Source organism: Psittacula echo (assembly GCF_963264785.1).
Source record: "Psittacula echo genome assembly, chromosome: 2".
Classification (NCBI taxonomy): Eukaryota; Metazoa; Chordata; class Aves; order Psittaciformes; family Psittacidae; genus Psittacula; species Psittacula echo.
This window is the reverse complement of record NC_137737.1, coordinates 122,540,808-122,560,419: the sequence shown is the minus strand read 5'-3', so window position 1 is coordinate 122,560,419 and position 19,612 is coordinate 122,540,808. Positions and strand designations below refer to the sequence as shown.

Sequence of the window (19,612 nt, the reverse complement as noted above, 5' to 3'; positions counted from 1 at the left end):
CACCTGCATTCTTGGTAGTAAACAAACAAAAATAATTCTGTAAGATATCTTAAAATTCTGATTTGCTTCCAAGTGTTAGGAGCTTGCATGTGCCACCTTTCAGAAAATCCATGTTGAAAATGCAATTGCTCCTACTTTTTGTAAGATCAGTTCACCTACATTGATGCCTAACAGGTCTCAAATACTTCATGATCTTTACACAGCAAACATTTCTTCCATTACTGAAGTGCACAACTCCCCCAAATTCAGTTGCTTACCCTGAAATACTGCGTGAGTGCATGCTACACACTACTGTCAAAGTCCAGGTAACTTTCAGGATAGCCTCTTGTCTAACAAAATCATCAAATGAAACACAGAGCTAACAGTCAATGCCTGTGACTTCAGACTGACACAGTACTTTCCAAGTACTTCTCAGCTAAGCAAAGAAACATAGTTCTCAAAAAGAAACCCAGGACGAAGCAGTTATTATTTGTGCAAATGTTTTTCTAATTATGGTACTCACATATCCATACATGAAGACATGAATAAACTCTTGCTGTTCTACCACTGCTTCAAGCACCAAAGGTTTTTATACAGAGTGGTACTGTAGCATGTCACATACTATGATAAAACAGAGAGACCTTAGTACTAAACAATTAAGTAATATACTACAGTACGGTTTTTCACATTGGATGCCAAGAAAAAGAAAAGTCAAAGTTACGGTTCCCATGATAACTACAGCTTGATTGTAATACTGGTTTTTACTGTGTATTTGAACAAATGCATCAATTTACAATTGATGGGGAATTATAACTGAAGGACACAGTCACATACTTTGTCTCACTCAAATAAATCAGTGGCATTCAAAACAAATTTCCATACCTCTTGTACAAATTGGTAAGGTGACTGGTTTGCTGCCAAGAAGAAAACAGGCATATAAACCATATTTATCAAAACAATTTCTCCAAAGTTACGCTGAAGCACACAGGGCAGTGCTGCTGCATTTGCCTAGATTATGGACTACTGCAACATCCAGCAAATTATATTACATCCATGTAATTCGCCCATGATTTGTCCAGATTTGTCCATGTCATATCTGACTTGACTATACCATGACTCATGGCTACTGCTAATGAAACCCATTAAATATATTTAAGCTTAGCATTCCTAAAAAGGCAACAGCAACAAAAACGTACTATTGGAGTGCTTACTTTCAAAGAAAAAAAATGCATAAAATGAGGAAGCTTGGTAAGAGAAACTGAAGAAAATGAGGCAAGTGGACAAAATGTTTGCAGACAATGGACAAAATTACTAAACTGAAAATGCAGAGAGCTGGGGAAAAAAAAAAGATCATCACAGTTAAACCACACGCTGTAAGTCTATCTAAGAACATTTTTCATCAAGAGAGGAATAAAGCAGACAAAAAGAGCTACCAAGTAAAGCTGCAAACTTGGTGTGTTCGTATGTAAAAAGGTACGTTTGTAAAGGGGCAAAGTAATAAGGGGTCCTTTCATGAATGCTAGGTACAATGCCTGCTAGAAAATCCACTGGGCTAACATATAACCAAGATAAATACTCCAGGAAAATAAATAATATTGAAGTTTTCTACATCTACTGTAATTGAAGAAGCTAAGGAAGGCTGTCGTCTTTTTCGTTACATAAAGCCTCAGAGGTAGTTTTGATCAAACCAAAGCAAACAGCAGGAAGTTACCAAAGCAAGACTGTATTCACCCAAGAGTTCTAAAAAGCTGAAGCATGAAATAGCCTATCTACTGTATCACATAATACTTGGTATCAAACACAGCTTTTATGTCAGTAGTGCATCAGCTTCAAAAGGTGGGTACACTTTTAGACTGTCAAGAACTATAGAGCAGCAAGTCTCAGCAGGGCCAGTAAGTAGAAGACACAAGAAACAATGCTCATGACCAGGCAGCCAAGTACAGGCTATGGAAAGTGACACTAACACTTTCCCATAGAAAACTCCCATCTTACTAATACAGGAGATTTCTCTGAAGCAGTTGGCAAGTGGCCAAAGCCTGAGCTAACCTAGATGACCAAAACACGTCTCAGCTGCTGAACAAAGGTCTCCCACCAGCAGTTCACAGAGGAAGGTCTTCACATGGATATGTAACTGGCTCAAAATAGGCAAAAAAAAAAAAATTAAGAAACATCACCTGACTTTTCCAGACCCATGATGTTCAGCATGCACATAAAACATCCAGGAACAGGTGGTGAGCCCTGAAGTGAGTTTGCTGATAATACTAACAAGTTCGTTTTTGTTAAAAATGAAAATCAACTACACAGGAAGCAGCCGATCTTCACTGTACCCAGCGAAGGTGTAATAAAATGAAGATGAGAGTCAGTGTGGGTAAATAGAAGGCAACACACCTGAGAAACTACAACCCAACTGGTTTACATACTGAGCTTTGACCCAATTACCTCATTGTCAAGAAAGAGATCTGAGGCTAGGATAGAGATCCAGGAAGACAAGATTTGTCAGAAGAATAAACAGAATGCTAAACACATTTAAGAAAAACAAAACCAAACCAAACACAGAATTGTACAAGAGCTGCAAAAGTCTATTAGTTACCTGTATTTTGCTTCAGTGTCAGTGTTTGCTCTGGTTACCTCCACCTCAAGAGTAAAATTACTGAAGGACCGAAGCGGAAGGTAACAGGCATCTGAACACCCTTCAGAATCTCCAGCCTTGAAAGGGGACAACCAGGGACTGAATAAGAGAGTCTACAAAATCAGAAGCAGCAGGGAGCAGGTAAGTAGTGAACCATTGTTCCCTTTTTCTTTTAACAAGGAAAGTAGAGAACATCAAACAAAACTAGCAGCTGGTAGGTTCAAAATAAAACAAATAAAAGGAAGCAGTTCTTCATACAATGTGTACTTAAGCTGCAAAACTCATTGCCACGGTCCCAATGGAAGCCAAGAGTTTACACAGACCAAGGGAAGACTAGATGAATTCATGCAAGAAAAATTCATCAAGCGTTACCTATCACTTTTTGCAAGGTAATTCTGAGCTGCAGTTTTGGAGGCTAAGCAGCTTGCTCCGTTTCTGGATGGCCTCCACCTCAATCACTGTGAAATAGGATTCTGGATGAGACAGACCTCTGGTCTCAACTGGCAGAGCTATTCTCTGGTACCAAAAAAAGCGAGATCATATTCGTAACATGGTTTTAATAGCTCTTGACAAATATGCTACTTTGATAACACACTATTTCCAGCATATCATTTCACCTCCCTTTCATGAGGAAAAAATAAAGCTATTTCAGTCCATATTATCAGTGGAGATAAGCACAGTAACAGAAACACAGAGGTAAGGGTAGTAACAGCAACCCTGACAATACTAAACACTGCAGCACAAACAGTACTTCTCTGGATGCTACTCCGTACCTGCAGTGGTTAAGTTCGGTTTGGGAAAAACTCAGGACAAAGTTGTGTTATATACTGAAATTTTAGGAATACTGAACTTGTATTAAAAACTTTGTTTTAATTCTTTCTCATTCAAATGTAAAAAAAGTGGTGAAAAAATTAAAACATTCATACTCTGATTTAAACAGCAGTTGTAACAGATAATATCAGCTCAAAGCACTGGCCTGAAGCTTTACTACTGTTATAAAAAGGTACTTAAAATAACTACAACATATTTAGGTTAAGCACTTAAAGGAATTACTGGGAGACCGAATTCAATCCTCAGCTCCAATCCACAAGTGCCACATCTTCGCTGCCAAAACCAAACCCTCTCTATTACCTATGAAGTCGGGACCATGCCCATCTCCTAAATTAAGGACACATATTTTCCCCCCAACAAATACAGAAGAGACAACACCTGCTATTGTAAGCAATGGAAGAACTCTGCCTCTTTGCACCTTCCAGCCTACTCCTGCTTCCTCCAACATAAGAAAGGTGCTGCTGCAACTCCACACTGAGCACAGCCTGAAGACAGCAGCATGTGCCCAGCGCAGAACAGGCCGCCTTCAAAACCTCTGTCAGACACAGGGCAGCACAAGTCAATGGTTTACTTTCAAGGACTCATAATGATCAAAGTTTCCAGAGGTACAGTGAAACTCCCCCATAACCCCCAGATCACACCCAACAAATTACAAACCCTTGCTTGGAACCACACGGTTCTTCAAAGAGGTTGGCTGGCTGCAGTTTAGTTTAGTCAAGTTAAATACTTGACTTGAGATGGAAAGAAAACCTCACAGAAAACCTGAGTCAAAATGGCTAATAGCATAGCATATAATAGAAGGTACACCATCTAAACTCCTTCTACTCCTAAACTTAAGCTCAATATAATAATCCCAGACTATTTGGCAGAGCTTTTTCAGGAAACCGTGTAGGACAAGGGGGGAAGCTTACAATCCCTAAGGTCAGTACAGAAAATATAACTGTTTAGAATTTACTCGTGAGAAAAACATTTAAAGGAAGATGATGTAAATTCTGAAAACAGCAGGCTATTCACACACACACTCTGAACACTTAAAACTGATTTTTTAAAGTGCTAAATATCAGACCAACTCTGCTTTTAAGGACAGACAGCATTTATCTACTTCATGAGATCAGTAGCAGGACAAAATTAATGCCTGGTAAAGAACCAGGATCATCTGGTGAGAGTTGCTACGTAAACAGCAACTATTACACATCCCAATATGGCAGACCTCAAAACACATCATTATGAACCTGGAATACCAGTCTGGAGCAGCACTCAGGTTCCTGGCTTCCAATCATCTACTTTGGCCACTAGCCTTGGAAAGAAGAAAAACCATCCAAACACTCAGAGATGCCTGCACTGAACACGTATTTTGTCTTCTATCACTTCCATGCATAACTGAGACAAAGAGCATCAAATTCTCTCATTGGAGATGAATGTACTTTTTCTCACGGTGCAGCAGAACTACGTGCTCAAAACTCTTCCTGACTTTTCAGCAAGCCTTGTGCTGTTGCACAGACCATACATGCCCAACAGTCAGCGCCAGCAAGTGGGAAAATACTCCTGCTGCTCCTATTCTACCCCCCTCCCTCCTTTTTCTTTTGAGGTAACTGTTTCTCAGTTCCCCTAACCCCTTCCTGTAGCAATGCCCACCACTCCAGACACCTCCAAATTTAAGCCACTGGAATAAGCAGTCTTTAAATTAAGGTGTTATAAGGTCATACAGCAAGCAAGATGATCGGATTAAAGAGGAAGTGGAGTTAAGTTAATTCTGAGTCACTATTTTAAGTTCTGCGTTCAAGACAACAGCATGATAGCTTTTCAAGTGCAAACCAGTCGTCAAGCAGGATGGCCAAGAACTCTCCTATTACAAAAAGAAGTTTTAGTTCTTTTTTAAATCTGAACGTAAAATGCAGGACAAAAATTCATCAGCCAGGCAAGATCTGGTCTCAGAGACAGATGTTCTACAGCTGTGCTTTGGGCTTCCTAAGGCCCATTAGAGAAAGCACATACAATTCCTAGTGTAAACAAACTGCTTTTAGTAACTACAGTATTCACTCTGAACACACACAACGTTAGTTAGGGCCACCACTCCTCATGCAGTTTTCACTAAGACCAACCGGCAATATCCTTGTTGCCTACAGACAGAATTTGTAAGTCCCCTCTCCTGCTCCTCCTACCACCTCATGTAGCTGCCAAAAGGGAATATTTTAGATGTAAAACATGCAGAGAGGAATCTAGATGGTGCTCCACATTGTTGTTTTGGGGGTTTTTAATAGCTATGACAAGTGTTTAACTTCCATTAAGGCACACAGAGTTGTCCAAGTCTTGAGAAAAACAGGAAGGAAAGCAAGAGATTCCACTCTTCCACCTGCTAAGAAGTGCCCTTCTGTCACACTGCAGGCAGTTTACACAAGTGATTTTAGAGAACAGCCAGGGCTCTTCAGAAAGCAAGCAGTTTCTCATGCCATGCTCCTGCTATGCTCAGAGAGTCACCTCCAGCTGGCAGGTGGCTTGAGCAGAAGCTACAGTCAGAATCCCTGGTCTTCTGTAAGGTGTTCATTCCTCTGCCAAGCCGCACAGTGTAAACTCTCCATTTCTCTCTGGAGAACAGCAAGAGGCCGGTATTACAGGAGTAACAAAGCAGCCTGTTATTTTACTTACAACGCAATTTTTTCATCAGTTTTAAATAAGAGTGTGATCGTTTTGGCATGAGAAAGCTTTAGACTACAATAGGAGGTAACAGCATCAGCCACCTCCTATAACCAAGAGCTCTCATGCCCTCTCAAACTAACAGGAATAATGTAGATACTTGGGATAAAATTCTGGATAACTGAATCCACTGCATTAAACATTGATTTGATAAAATTTGAGACAAATTGACTCGGAAAGCTGATGAATCTAATGGAGGACTTCAAGCTTGCCAAGAAAAGAATCACACACCGCAAGAGCAATGTACTTCCCCGTGAATAAATTGTTTTAGAGATTAAATACTTTTCATTTGAAATATTAGACAAGCCATTTATATGTCAGTAAATCTTTAAGACTTTTGTTCTCGTACCTCAAGAGGAAAACTGATTTCTGGGCAGTGGGTTATTAATTTTAACAAACTGTTTATTGTGTGCAATCCACACCATCACCAGAATAAACAAATTTTAATATCAGTTTGAACTCAGGCCAGCACATTCTTCTTGTGGTGTCTTTTGCTTCACAGATGATTACTCTATTTCTATTTCTCCCATGAAGGTTCCCTGGCAACTGATCCAATCCACTTGCTCACTGCCACCAAAATGAAAAGATGAAAAGGGCTTGCTGCTCTCCAAGCCACCGGCCCCCCTCGTCCTTAGCACCAGCTCTGGTGTTCATCAGATCCTTTTATGAGCCGGTTTGATTCATTACAACCGCAAAATGCTCTCCATTTTACAGAGTTATTTTTCTGCCATTTTAGTGAACTAAAGTGGTTCACAGAAGGACCTGACAAGCACTGCTGCTATAACAAAGTAACAGAGCCATGCGGTTGGGAGGAAGGGTGCAGGGGGACAAAGGCAGAGAGGAAACTTCTCCTTTCAGAACAATGTCCGGTTAAATTAGCTCACTGTGTTTTTCAAACCAGACCCTGACTTATAAATGATTAGATGGGCCACAAGATGACATTCAACAGCTTTCAGCTATCTGCAGAGCTACAAAATATTTCTTGCACCAAAAAAAAAATTTTACATGTATTCTTGTACATATTTAAGGATAAAACTCCAGCAGGAAGAAAGAGAAGTTCTTAAAAACACAACACATTTACATTAAAACACAACAGCAAGATATGGATAACTCAATTGGAAGAGGAGGGTAAAGAAAGCCTGGAAGATTTTTCTTCCTAGCTTGCTTTTTCTTTTCCCCACCAATCTCAATAAGCATTATGATGGAGAAAAGCTACAAGTACTTTCAATAAGCTGAAAACAGCAAGCACTTTGCCTTTTCTCCTGAAGTTGCCATGAACAGCCAAGTAAAACTATCAAGGAATAACATGCCTTAGAGAAAGAATACAGAGGGAGGCAGCCAAGTTGATGGGTTGCAAGGTGGTGTACCACAGGGAAGTGACAATGTGCTCCAGCTGCCCAGTTCCCAGGTTTTCTGCCCAGTGATCTCTCTCCATGAGGAGCTCTTCCTTGCTCTGTGACGGACCTCCTACTGTGGACATGCCATTTCACCTGAGAAGTAGGAAGTGAACCTCTATGAAATACATCTCTCCCACAGCCAAACTGCACTCACAACAGCAGCAAAGGGGACTGCTCAGCTGCTGGAGTCCTCACCTTGCTATTCAAAGTTCACAGCCTACCTGGAGGCACCTCAAAACAGAAACTACTCACTTCACTATGCACTGAAGAGAAGAAACACCCTGCCCCACCATCACCACCATCGTTACACCTTATCAAACTAGACAAGGGGTTTTTCAGCCTGACTCTACCAGCTGCCTACCAAAAATCCTCATGCTGGACAGCCACACAGACTACACCACAGATCTGTGACTGCCATACAGACAGAGCCACAAAGGAAGACTGCAACAGACCCCAGAAGCACCGGCAGGGGATGAGATGGAGCACGCAGCCTGCATTCCAGCTGGCTCTGTAATATCTGCCTCCAAGGGCCCCTACTAGTCCAGTTTCTCCCACACTAAGAATCCACATTGCCCAACCATCCCCACACTGCACAGTCCAGTTGTGCTGCTAGTCATGCAGTAGTCTCAGCAGGGGAATCACATGCTGACAAGCCAAAGGGTGACCAACCTTCATCTAGAGAGGCAGGCGCTTCGGTTTCCTCTCTTCTGGGGGGGGAGGCAGGGAAAGAGGAATGGTGGTGGAAAGAGAGAAATAGAACAAGGAGATTAATCTTTTAAGTAACTGTGTAAGGGAAATTTCTCATGAGGAGCACTGGAAGAAATTCCTTTCACCCACCACCTTTTTTGCAGCCAAGGTTTTCTTTTTTAACACCCCAAAATTCAGCAGCCATTAGGCCGGGCAGAGGGAAGCAGGGGCATGAGGCATTAGCTTATTTCCTTGAGAACTAGCCATTCCAGAGCTCAGTCACCTTAACCACAGCATTTCTCTAAATCTAACCATCATAAGCAAAAAGGCACACAAAAAAATCCCCCTTTCCATTTGTCTTTTTCATTTCAGTTTCAGTGCAATAACTAACACACATGACTTCTAAGACTGTCTCCTACAAGAATTATCAGACCCAAGCTGGAAAGCACGTTTCTGTTCTAGCACTGCCTTTAACAAGCAGATTCTTCCAACAGCCATGCCATTTCTACGGAACAACCCATTCCTTCCGCACGGCTGCCACAAAGTTCAAATCCTGCTCAAATACTAAAGTATATTCACTGACAGTTACTTCAGTGAGGGAAGGTGGTCTGGGCCAGAGACTACTGCAGAACTGTAGTGAAGGAGAGATGCAGGTGGAACGGATGTGATTTTCTTGCAGTAAGCTCTTTTAAAGTTACAACAGAATTAAAGAAGCAAGTAACTGTCTTCACTTACTGCTGTACAGAAAAAAAGACAACGTACCTTTGCAGAGATCAAGAGAGAAGGACGGGGCAAGTGAAGCTGAAACCTGCTTATTCACTTCCCCCCAGTGAAAGAATGATGATTAAACTAAGGATGAATAAGGCTGTACCCCATTCACAGAGCTGAGTAAATGCAAAGCACAGCAGACACCTTGTAACAGTACTGATAAATAAACTGAATTACTTAGCAGGTCTCTCCCAGACTTACTTCCCGAGGCAGTCCAGAGACCCCTATTTAACTCACTTTCTGAATGATTCCTTCCTAAATCAAGAGGGATATTAAACTGCTCACTATAAACTCTCAGTTTAATTCTTCATGGTTCAAACAACTTGAGGCAAGAATTATACTCTTAGTGAGAGTCCCCTCACTGGAGTTTAAAGGAATCTCTGAACTCATATAAGCAATGGCTGCAGTGACACAGGGCCTCCACTTAAGCCATCCTGACATGATCACACCACTCTTTGAAGCCTGCAGGATTCTCCCAGCAATCCACAATGTAGTCTAAGTACCTCTCAAACCAAGAACCAGAGATGAGGACCTGCCTGCTTTTTGCCTTGCAATAAGCCACCAACAAGCACCTACTCCAGCTCAATAGCAGTGCAAACCAGAGCACATTCCCCAAACGCCACAGGACTCACCTACATATATGCCAGAAAGCTGAGTCAAAATTTATATTACATACACATATATATTCTCAGATCTTATTTCAAGCTAATAACCGCAGTTACGGTTGTTTAGGTATTTCTGATCCCACATGAACCCACTATGCACATTAAAATATAGAACTAAAAGCAGAAAGTTACCCGAGATGCCAGATTCCTGGACTTCAGCTATGCTCTCCTACCCAGGAATAGGTAAGATTCTGAAACCATTTGTTACACCCTAAATGACTAATTAAGATGCATCCTTGAAATTTACCAGTCTCTCACCTACACGTAATTTTATCTCAGTCTTATCAGAGTGATTTCTGAACATCTGTTAGCCTCATCATTACCTTCCTTTCTTCAATCCTTCTATCAAGCACTTAGAATAAAGCCAGACATCTCCTTTCTGGCTGTCCTGTTTTCAAATCCCAGAAATACTGAACTGTTATTTTCTGCAGTCCAGACCAACACGCACCTTGCTGTAGGACATTTTACCAAGTAACATTTCAGCTTTAGATTTCAATCTCAATGAACCGTCTTTGCAGCAGGGAATATCTTCTTTTAACAAGTTATCATCAGCTCGGGACTTCCCACTAGCTCACCCAGGTTATTATCTAAGACTTTAACTGCACTTCTCTCTTTCTGTCACGTAAGGGCTTGTTTCACATTTCTCTGGTAAAAGCCCTGCCCCAATGCCTTCTATGATGAAAACTTCTGCTCCTCGTTTTGTCCTGTCACTGATCTCTAAACCTCTGAAATCCCAACTTTCGGTTAAGGTTCAGTTAATTTTCCCCTGAACTCTCTCTCAAAGAATGACCGGTATTCCATTGCACCTAAAGACTACCCATTTAACAAATCCTGTTTACCCTGTAAATAAATCCACAGGCTTCCTATTTTAAGATCCAGGACAAAAGTGCCTTTATTAAAGTCCTCCTTGGACTTGCTCCAGGTTCTGATCTGCTTCACCACTGGTCACACAGCCATTGGGCTCCAAACCTGCCCTATGCAGCCCCCCACAGAAGCTCCTCCACACACCCCAAATTTCCCTGTTTAGCAGGGGATATCCCTCAGTGGTTATCCCCATTCCACACGAAGTGTGACAGGACCAGACTGGATCTGGACCAGGACCCCCACTCACAAATACCACACACACAGAGCAAGAGAAACTATTGGAGCTGTGTTTCCGTATCAGCACCCAAGCACTCCCAGCTCTGGCTCCCCACTGCTGAACATCCTTTGCCAGGCAGCTCCCAGGGTCTGACGTGAGACTCCATCAGGCTTCAGCATAGCCAGCCAGCTCTTCCCACACCAACAAAAGCATCCTCCACACTTTGGGTAGGAAGCGGTATTACTGGGAGTGGAAACGCGTGTTTATTTTGCAACATGTTCTAATTATCCAAGACTGGCAAGAAAACGCAACTCCACTGAGCAAACAAGAGAGCGATATAAATTGGAAAGAAGACTGAAAACGCAATACGGAAGGCACAAGATGAAGAGGAATAAAAATCGACGGGAAAGCTGGGGGGGGGTGGGGGAAGCAGGGACAGGGCTGGAAAGAGGAATAGAAAGAAGTAGAAGGTTTAGGTTTCAGAGCAGGACTGGTTTTGCTGCATTAGAAGGAATCATACTTTGTACATCTGATGTACTCCTCCATAGAATGGTTTAAGAAGTGATGCTTACTTTGTAGACAGAAGTCAAAATAAACTGTGAGTATGCCAATTCCTTCCAAAAAAATCACTGAGAAGAAATTTTCAAGCCAGCTACCTGTTGGAGCTCCAGCAGTGAACAGACAGTTCAAAAGAATGGCTTAAAGAGCAGCTCAAGGACATCAAAACTAAAGTGCTTCCAAAACTACCCAGCACTGGATTCTCCACACGCCAGCTACACCCAGGCAGGTAAGTTGCTGCACTGGTCACCAGGATCACCAGCCCATATTTAAATGAGGCCTGAGCAGCAGCATCTCTGGGATCAGGACTGCACACGTGAGACTTAACTTCCCTCTCAGGACCATTAGAAGGAGGAGACATTTTGGCTGCGATGACTTTTTCCAGACAATTGATTCTCCAAGCTATTTATTCCCCACCATTCCCCTCAAGGCCCTCCCATCACAGCAACTGTCTGTGTCAGTGCAAGGCTGGAAGCAGCTCCCACGGAAGCCAAGCAAAACCACACCCAAAAGAGCTATATAGGTCACTCCAGAGTACAGCAAGCCCTACACCATACGCCAATAAACTTTCAAAGTCATGTGTTACGATGCTCTGCTAATACAGTGGCTTACTGGATAATTAGCACTCTTCTACTGAATTGCAACTTCTAAATGAAAATGCTTAAATTAAGTAAGAAAACCTTCCTTAATTAAGTAGAACCCGCTACTGAGTAGCATTCATGAAACAAGAGAACCCAACAGCACAAAGATCCTTGGGTTTGACTTGACTTCTTCTAGGCACGTGTCTACATCCTTGAAAAGTCACAATGTTGGAAGCAAAGAGCTAATCAGCTTTTGCATACTTCAGAATATCTGAAGAGCTTTGTTATCACATTCAGGTGCTTGGAGTGTGTCATTTAGGTCACAGCCTCCTTCTTCTTTGCATCATGCCTTCCAACCTCATTTTCCAACTGTGCAACTGCGATATGGCATGTCCATGAGCACTGATCCCAGGTAAGATATGAACCACTAAAAGTTACAGTTAGATTCTGCAGGCAGAAAGAAATCAAGAGAAAAACTCTTCCATCAGGTGTCATTATCCTGAATCCTAATGAAAACATGGAATGTTTCTGCATATTGTACCTCACTGCTTCCTCTGAAAGAGCTCTAAAAATAAATTACATGTGGAGCTTCCCTTTGCCTTTTTATCGCTGCCAAAATACAGGCAATATTTGAGACCTTCTTCCATTAAAATCCAGTGGGTTTTGTGCAAACAAGCTACTCACAGAAAAATAAATGATGATAAACGATGAAGTTAATGATGAAGCTAAATAGATGCAGTAAATTTATACAGTAACTTTTCTGTTGGAAAAGTGAAATCTAAAGCCTCACCTACACACAAAAGGCTCATTTGTAAAGGAGACAGTTTAATTATTTACTAAAATCTGCAGTTTTCTCGTGTACAGGGAACATAAAAGTATCACCCATGTTACTCACAGGCATCAGTTAATCAGCTCATAAATCTGAGCACTTAGTGATTTGTACATAGCAGACAAGTACAAAAGGCTTTGGAAGTCAGGATCTGAGGGAACTGGGGGAAGGAGGACGTTCGGGCACACACCACTCGTCACGCAGTTGCCTGTGTCCTTGCTGGCCACACAGGTTTATTGGAATAATGCTGGATTCACAAGAGCAGACACCAACCAGCAGGTTCTAAATGCTTCCCCCTCTGAAAATGAATGTAAAAATACGATGAATGGGAAATAAGGGCTGGAGTTAAACACGAGTTGCCTTGAGTGCTGTGCCGTATTTCTACCCCTTCTGGTTACTTTTTTCCTCCTCCTCCCACCTCAACAACCTTTACGTATCGTGCCATGTGCTAAACACAAAACAAAAACCCCAGCAGCCCACTGCTACAGGATGCCACGGGTATGGCAAACCACAGGCAGAGTCTCACTGCGAGATTTCAGCAGCTCTTTGAAAACCTTCAAAGTTCCCATTACTCAGATCCTCCACCTATACAGAAAACCATGCCTGAGTCCGGCTGTTAAGGTGTTTAAGGCCGTGCTGTATTCCCACACTGCAGAGTCTGCTCCAGCCAAGGGCCTAGGCCAGGGCACAGACACAGTCTCCCTTCCATGCCAGGACAGGACAGGACCAAGCCTGCACGCAGCAGTACATCCCCTTCAGTGCACTCCACCAGCAGTGTGTTTCACCTCTACTCACAAATACTCATTTTACATCTTATAAAGTCCTAACACTACCTGAACGTTAATGGGAAATACTGTGAATGTTCATCAAAAGCTTTTCAGTGCAAAGACAGCAAGTAACTTGCATGGAAAAAGCTACACTCTGGTTAACTGACCCCTCTATGTGGACTAGGAAGCCTTTACAGTGCTCCTTCCACCTAACCCTTCGGGTTTCCACATTAACCGAATTCAGAGGAAAATGGTTACAACTCAAATCTACCACCCCTCCACAGAGTTTTGATTGCAACAGGGAGAACATTCCGCTAAACCTCATTTTGACTGACATTTCTACAGCACTACATCCTTAGAAATAGCTATTTTTTCCTCGAAAGGACTGAGCGATCTTCACCTACAGCCAAAACTTTCCCTGATTACTGAAGCAGCAATAAAATCGTTTTGGGTTTTGAACCTGAGGAAGTTTTTTCCTGCTGTTTAAATAACCAAACCGGGATACACGAGGAATAACAGAAATATCATTACATTCTTAAATATTTAGCAAGATATTTGGTCAAATATGATTATCCAATTAGTACCAGTGAATCACTAATTCAGTTAAACTTGCAATCACAAGCATTTAACGCTCGTCCAAGAGCCTGTTCTGCAGCTTTCACAATGATCTTTATGTAGTTCTTGTTTTAAGAAAGCTCAAAAGAGACTGAGAATAAGCAGCCTGGGCTGATGGAAAAGTAGCACAGAGGGTGTGTGAATCTGTGGCGTTTTCCTGTGATGTGGCAGGGGATATTTTGATTTATAAAACTGTTTCAAACTTCAGATGATTCCTCACACAAGAAATAACTCCTCCTCCCCAGCAGTTCTGGTTTTCTCCCAGTGAACAGCACACCGTCCACAGGATCACCGCGAAACCTCGAGCACATTCACACCAAACCAGAAGAAACAAGCAGCGTTCCCAGTTCTAGTAGCCGGAGAGAGGAACAGGAACAGCACGTTCCGATTGTTCTGATCACCTGTTACCAGCCTCAGAAACAAATGGTTAATTTTCCCTGGCACTGCTGCCTCATTTTAAAAAGGCATTACTCTATTTTTTGCGCTGCTGTTAAAAAGGCAGAGCTCCCGCAAGCGAAGAAGCCCTTCCTAACTATCTCCTCACGGTTAAGTTTGCCAGCAGCCAGCCCTGCCATCTAGAATGGGGTTACTCAGAGCAACGCGATTTGTGTCCTTCCCTTCTTCTTTTTTTTTTCTCTTTAATTAATAAAAGTGTGTGAAACTTTGAAGCTAGAAACTAGAGAGCTCCCAAGTTCCTCTCTTAGCAGCGCCCAGCAGTGAAAAAGGAGAGAGTTCTGCAAACGTGCCCCAAGCATCCAGCTACATTTAGCTTTCAGCCTTTTTATTATCATTGTCAATGAATGGGCCCCAGTCAAATTAAAGCTGCCATTTTAGGTTAAAGACTAGAGAGCCTCTGTTGTGCAACAGCGAGACAAAAACACTCCAAGCGACAGATGCAGCGCGCTCGTCGGGAAACGATGGGTTTCAACTTTTATAACAAAAATAATAACGGCGATAGCGATAACTACTGATCATGCTTTTTAATATGAATTATATATTGATACTCACACATTACCGCAAACTAACGGGGTTTATAATTGGGGTAAACCAGCTACCCATGCTGCTAAGGTCAGAGTCATTAAGATTTTTTTGCCGTCGTTAGAATGGATGATCTGTGAGGAAACGAACAGAAACATTTTTTGTTCAACTTGCTTGTTTGCATCTCCGCCAGCCCCGTGTGCCACGGGAGAGAAGGGAGAAGGGAAAAGGGGGGGGGGGGGGGGGGGGCTGGTGGTGTGTGAAAAAGAAACAAACCACAAACACAAGGCAAACACATTCTCCCGAAAGCCATCTTCCAGGATAAACACAGCTCGCGATCTGCTCTGAAGCAAGTAAAACCGAGGCGCACATCGACACAGAAACAAACTTATCGCATCGGGGAATTCGGATATTCCCCGGGTCAAAACCCGCGGAAGGGCAAAGGGGATGAGGATGGGGGGCGGGGGGGGAGAGGAAAAAGGGGGAAACAAAAAAAAAGCGTCTCGCAAATGGAGAAATCGCCGTTTCCCGTAGTTGGGAGCACGCTCAGCCCCTTCCCAAACGAAAACAAAGGCGGAAAGTGGGTAAGTGCGGGCGAGTTGCGCGGGGCGCCGGGGGGCCGCGGGGATGGGCAGGGAACTCCCGGGCACCGCGACTTTCCTTTTGTCCATTGTCTGTTTAAAAAACAACTACTTTCAACCCGGCCGTGAGAGGGGTGCCGGGGCCAGCGCAGGAAACCGGCTCCATTCCCAGCGCCAGCCCCACCGCCACCCCCTAACCTCCACACACAACCCACCCGGCACCCACCCGCCGGGGTAGGGCCGCACCGAGGGTGCTCCCCGGGGCGTTGCGGGGGAGGGGAGGGGGGGATTGAAACCGCGTCCCCCGGTTTAACGCTACCGGTATAAACGACGGCAACGTAATGATGATGGCTGCTCATTGCCTGCAGCGCCTTCTCCCTGAGACTCACTCGCAACCCTGCCCCCCTCCCCCCGCCACCGCACACACACACACACACACACACTCACGCGCGCACACGCACACTCACGCGCTGCCTGCTCCCCGCACGCACCGGCGGCCCCGCTCCCCCCACCCCGCTCTGACCGCTTGGCCTCAAACCACCTTTTTCCGCTCACCCTCAAAATGGCCCGGAACGGGGCTGGGGGGGGTGCAGGGGGGAGTGAAGGGAAACGGGGATGTGGGGGGGGTGTGGGGGAAGAGGGCAGCGCCCCGGCCCCGACCCCATGTGCGCGGCCGCGGCCCCGCGGAGCGAGGTGCCCGACGGGGTGAAGCCCCTATTATGCGGCGTCCTCCGGCCCCGCTCCGGCTGCCCTCGGTACCGTTCTCCCTGCGCGTCCCCTCCCTCCCCCTTCCCCTTTCTTCTCCGGCCGCCGGAGCGCTCCCCACCCCCCCTTCCCGGTGCAGCCGGGGCAGGACGATTCCCCCGCCGCACGCACCGGCGGCCGGAGCGGCACCTCGTGCTCCCGCCTCCCTCCTCCTCCTCCTTCTCCTCCTCCCTCCCCGCCCGCCTTCCTGCCGCCCGCCGCCACCCACCGCCCGGCCTCCGCCGGGGGTGCCCCCGCTGCGGCCCGGCCCCGGCCCCCGCGACCCATGTGCCGGCTCGGAGCGGGGTGCGCAGCGGCGACGGGCGGGGCTGCGCCGGGTCGAGCCGGGCCGGGCCGGGCCGTGCGCGGCGGGGAAGCGCCCTCACTTTGTTAGCGCTTGTTGTGCCGCCGCGGCCGTCGGGAGCCGTCAGCGTGGTCAGCAGGGGAAGCGCTCCCGCCGCCACCCCGGCCGGCGCCGGGCCCCGCCGCGCCGCTCCCATCAACTTTTACCGGATTTTTAGTCACCCTCCAAACTTGCGGAGCGGGGGGGGGGGGGGAGGAGGAAGGGCGGAGAGGGAGAAGGGAAGCGAAGGGGAAGGGGCGCAGCCGCTCCGGCTCCCCGCTCCCCGGTGCCCTCCCCTCCCCCGAGGCGAGGCAGGCGGCCGGCCGGCCGCAGCACAACAAAAAGCCATTTACACCCGGGGAAGTGCCCCGCTGAGACACACCACCCCCCCGCCCCGCCTCGCCCGGGGCCGCGGCCGGGCGCAACATCTACCCCCACCACCACCACCACCCCCCATGGCAGCGAGCACCCTGTTCCGCGCCGCTCCTCTCGGCCGGGGACGAGACCTGCCGCCGGTCCCCGGCTCCATGGCCGGCGGCCGCCCTCCTCTTCTTCCTTCCCTCCCTCACTCCCTCCCTCCCTCCCTCCCTCCGCGCCCAGCGAGGTACGGGGTCACTCACCGGGCCGGTGCGTGGCCGTCGGGGACGAGTGTCCCCCGCTCGCTCCCTCGCTGCCCTCCGCTGAGGGGCCGGGGAGGAGGAGGGGACACGCTCCGGAGTTGGTGCCGCCGGCCGGGGGGGGCGAGGCGGGGTGCGGGTCTCGCACACACACACACACACACACACACACACACACGCGCACACACACACACAGACGCACGGAGTTGCTCGCTCGCACCGGGGCTGGGCTAAGAGGGGAGGAGGGGGATCCCTGACCGGGGCGGGCAGGCGGAGGAGGGGTGGAAGGGAGGGGAGGGAGAGAGGAAGGGTCAGCGCGGGTCTCGGGTAGTTTCGGGGTCTCCGCCGGGTCCCGGCTCCGCTTCGCTCCTTTGTGTAATTTCACTCGATTCAAGTTTAATCCGATAGTTCCCGAGCGAGCGAGCGAGCGCGCCTGCCGGAGCCGAGCCGAGCGCGACACCAGCCAGGCGGCTGCCGCCCCCTGCGCCGCCCGCCCCGCCACCGCCTCCCGCCTTCCCCCTCCCTCCGCCGCCACAAGGCGCGCCCCCGACACCGCCCCCTCCCCGGGGGCGAGCGCCGCGCGCGCCCCGCCCCCCCGCTACGTCACCGCCCCGCCCGGCATAATTTATGCAAGCGGGTGGGGGGGGGGAAGGAAAAAAGAGAAAGAAAAAGAGGGGAAAAAAGAGGAAAAAAAGCCCCAAAACGCACCCGCGCTGGAGGGGGAGGGGCGGGGGGGGTTACTAACCCCTGCGCCAGCACCGCCAGCGCCCCGACGGGCGAGGAAGCGCTGCCGCCTCGCCTGACGGTGACCGGATGGGGGGGGACACATGGGGACACGCACACAGAGCCCCGCGGGGTCAGCTCCGGGCTCACCCTGGGAAACTCCCGGTGAAGCGCGGTGGTGGCGGGGGGCGGGTTGTCAGCGCCTTGCTTCCAACTTCCCAAACGCGGCGGCGAAGTGGAACCGAGGGAGCCCCGGGCAGCTGCCGGGCCCCCCGCGGCCTGCCAGGCACCCGCTGCCCCCGGCCGCGCAGGGCACGGCCACCGCGCCCCCACACGCCCGCGCCTCGCCGCCGGGGCAGGCGGGGCGGGATAGCTCCAGTCCGCGATGTAGGGTGGACTTTGTCCCGAGCGGGTCGGGTTCGCAAAGGGAAGCGGCCATTAAGTGCTGACCGCCTGCGGCAGCAGCCGTGTGTGTGTGTGTGTGTGTGTGGTGTGTGTGTGTGTGTGTGTGTGTGTGTGTGTGTGTGTGTGTGTATGTGTGTGTCCCGCCGCACCGGGACCGGGACCAGGATGGCTGCCGAGTCCCAGTGCTGTCGCGTTTGTAAGCTGTGCGTTAAAATCCGTGATACAAACCGAAACAAACTCATTCCGTAAGTAAATCAGACAAATCCCACCAAAAAAAAAGTGGTTACCAGTAGCACTCTTCAACAGTCTTCCCTGCATCACTCTGGAAACTAAATCAGCATCTTGAAAGAATAAAGGGATTAAAATGTAAACCCACCATAAAGATGCTCCATGTTACAGGAATTCTCACCAAGTCGTTTGACAAGATAACTTTTTACCATCACTGTCTGTAGCAAGTTGGAGAAGGAAAACCAAACTCCTGTGGTGCTGAGCAGAGCACCCTCCTGCTCCCCCTGCTTCTTTTGGGGGGCTGTTGCTGCACCCCCACTCCTACCCGTAAAGCAAGAAAGAGAGATGGCATCCTCGTAAGATCTCTCACAGTCTTTCCTCTATGCTCTCTTAACACACACTGAGTAAGTCAGGAGCTGGATGTGGACAAGGTGGATGCCAAAAGCTCCTCTGGGTTCTTGGGTCATCAGCTGTCATCAATCCAGGCATCCATGTTGGTGTATAAGGGCCGCTACAGCCCAAATCATGTTTCGGGTTTCTCCAGAGGAAGCCTGGGACTCTCCCACATCGTGTCATGCACGCCCGGCCTACTCAACCCCTCCCGGGTTTCAGGGGAAAGCACCTCTTTGGGAGAAGAGGCGGTTTGCGGTGGGAAAGGCCATGAAGCAGCAAGGGGCCAGCAGCTGGGGAGGTGACACCATCCCCTGCTTCCTGCTGAAAAACATGTTGGAAAGCCGACAGCACGTGGCGGCGCGGCAGAATGCGCTGCCTGTTCTTCACCATGGCCTTCCATAAAGTTAAAAATAGCAAGTGGAAATAGTGTTTAAAAGAAAACCAACACCGAAGCAGCACATGCCCCGAGTGCATCTTCACCAAATTTGCTTGGTTTACGATCGTTCTATTTTTAATGTG

The 19,612-nt window shown here is 47.3% G+C and overlaps 1 protein-coding gene across 1 annotated transcript in view; it reads right to left on the bottom strand.

Moving 5' to 3' along the window:
• CHD7 (chromodomain helicase DNA binding protein 7) overlaps positions 1–17,378 on the bottom strand; it is a 133,640-nt gene extending 116,262 nt beyond the window's left edge. The window contains exon 1 of the mRNA XM_080611285.1: positions 17,348–17,378. The gene's annotated coding sequence lies outside the window, so the exon portion shown is untranslated. The remainder of the gene's footprint in view (positions 1–17,347) is intronic.
• Between the last annotated feature and the right edge of the window lie 2,234 nt (positions 17,379–19,612).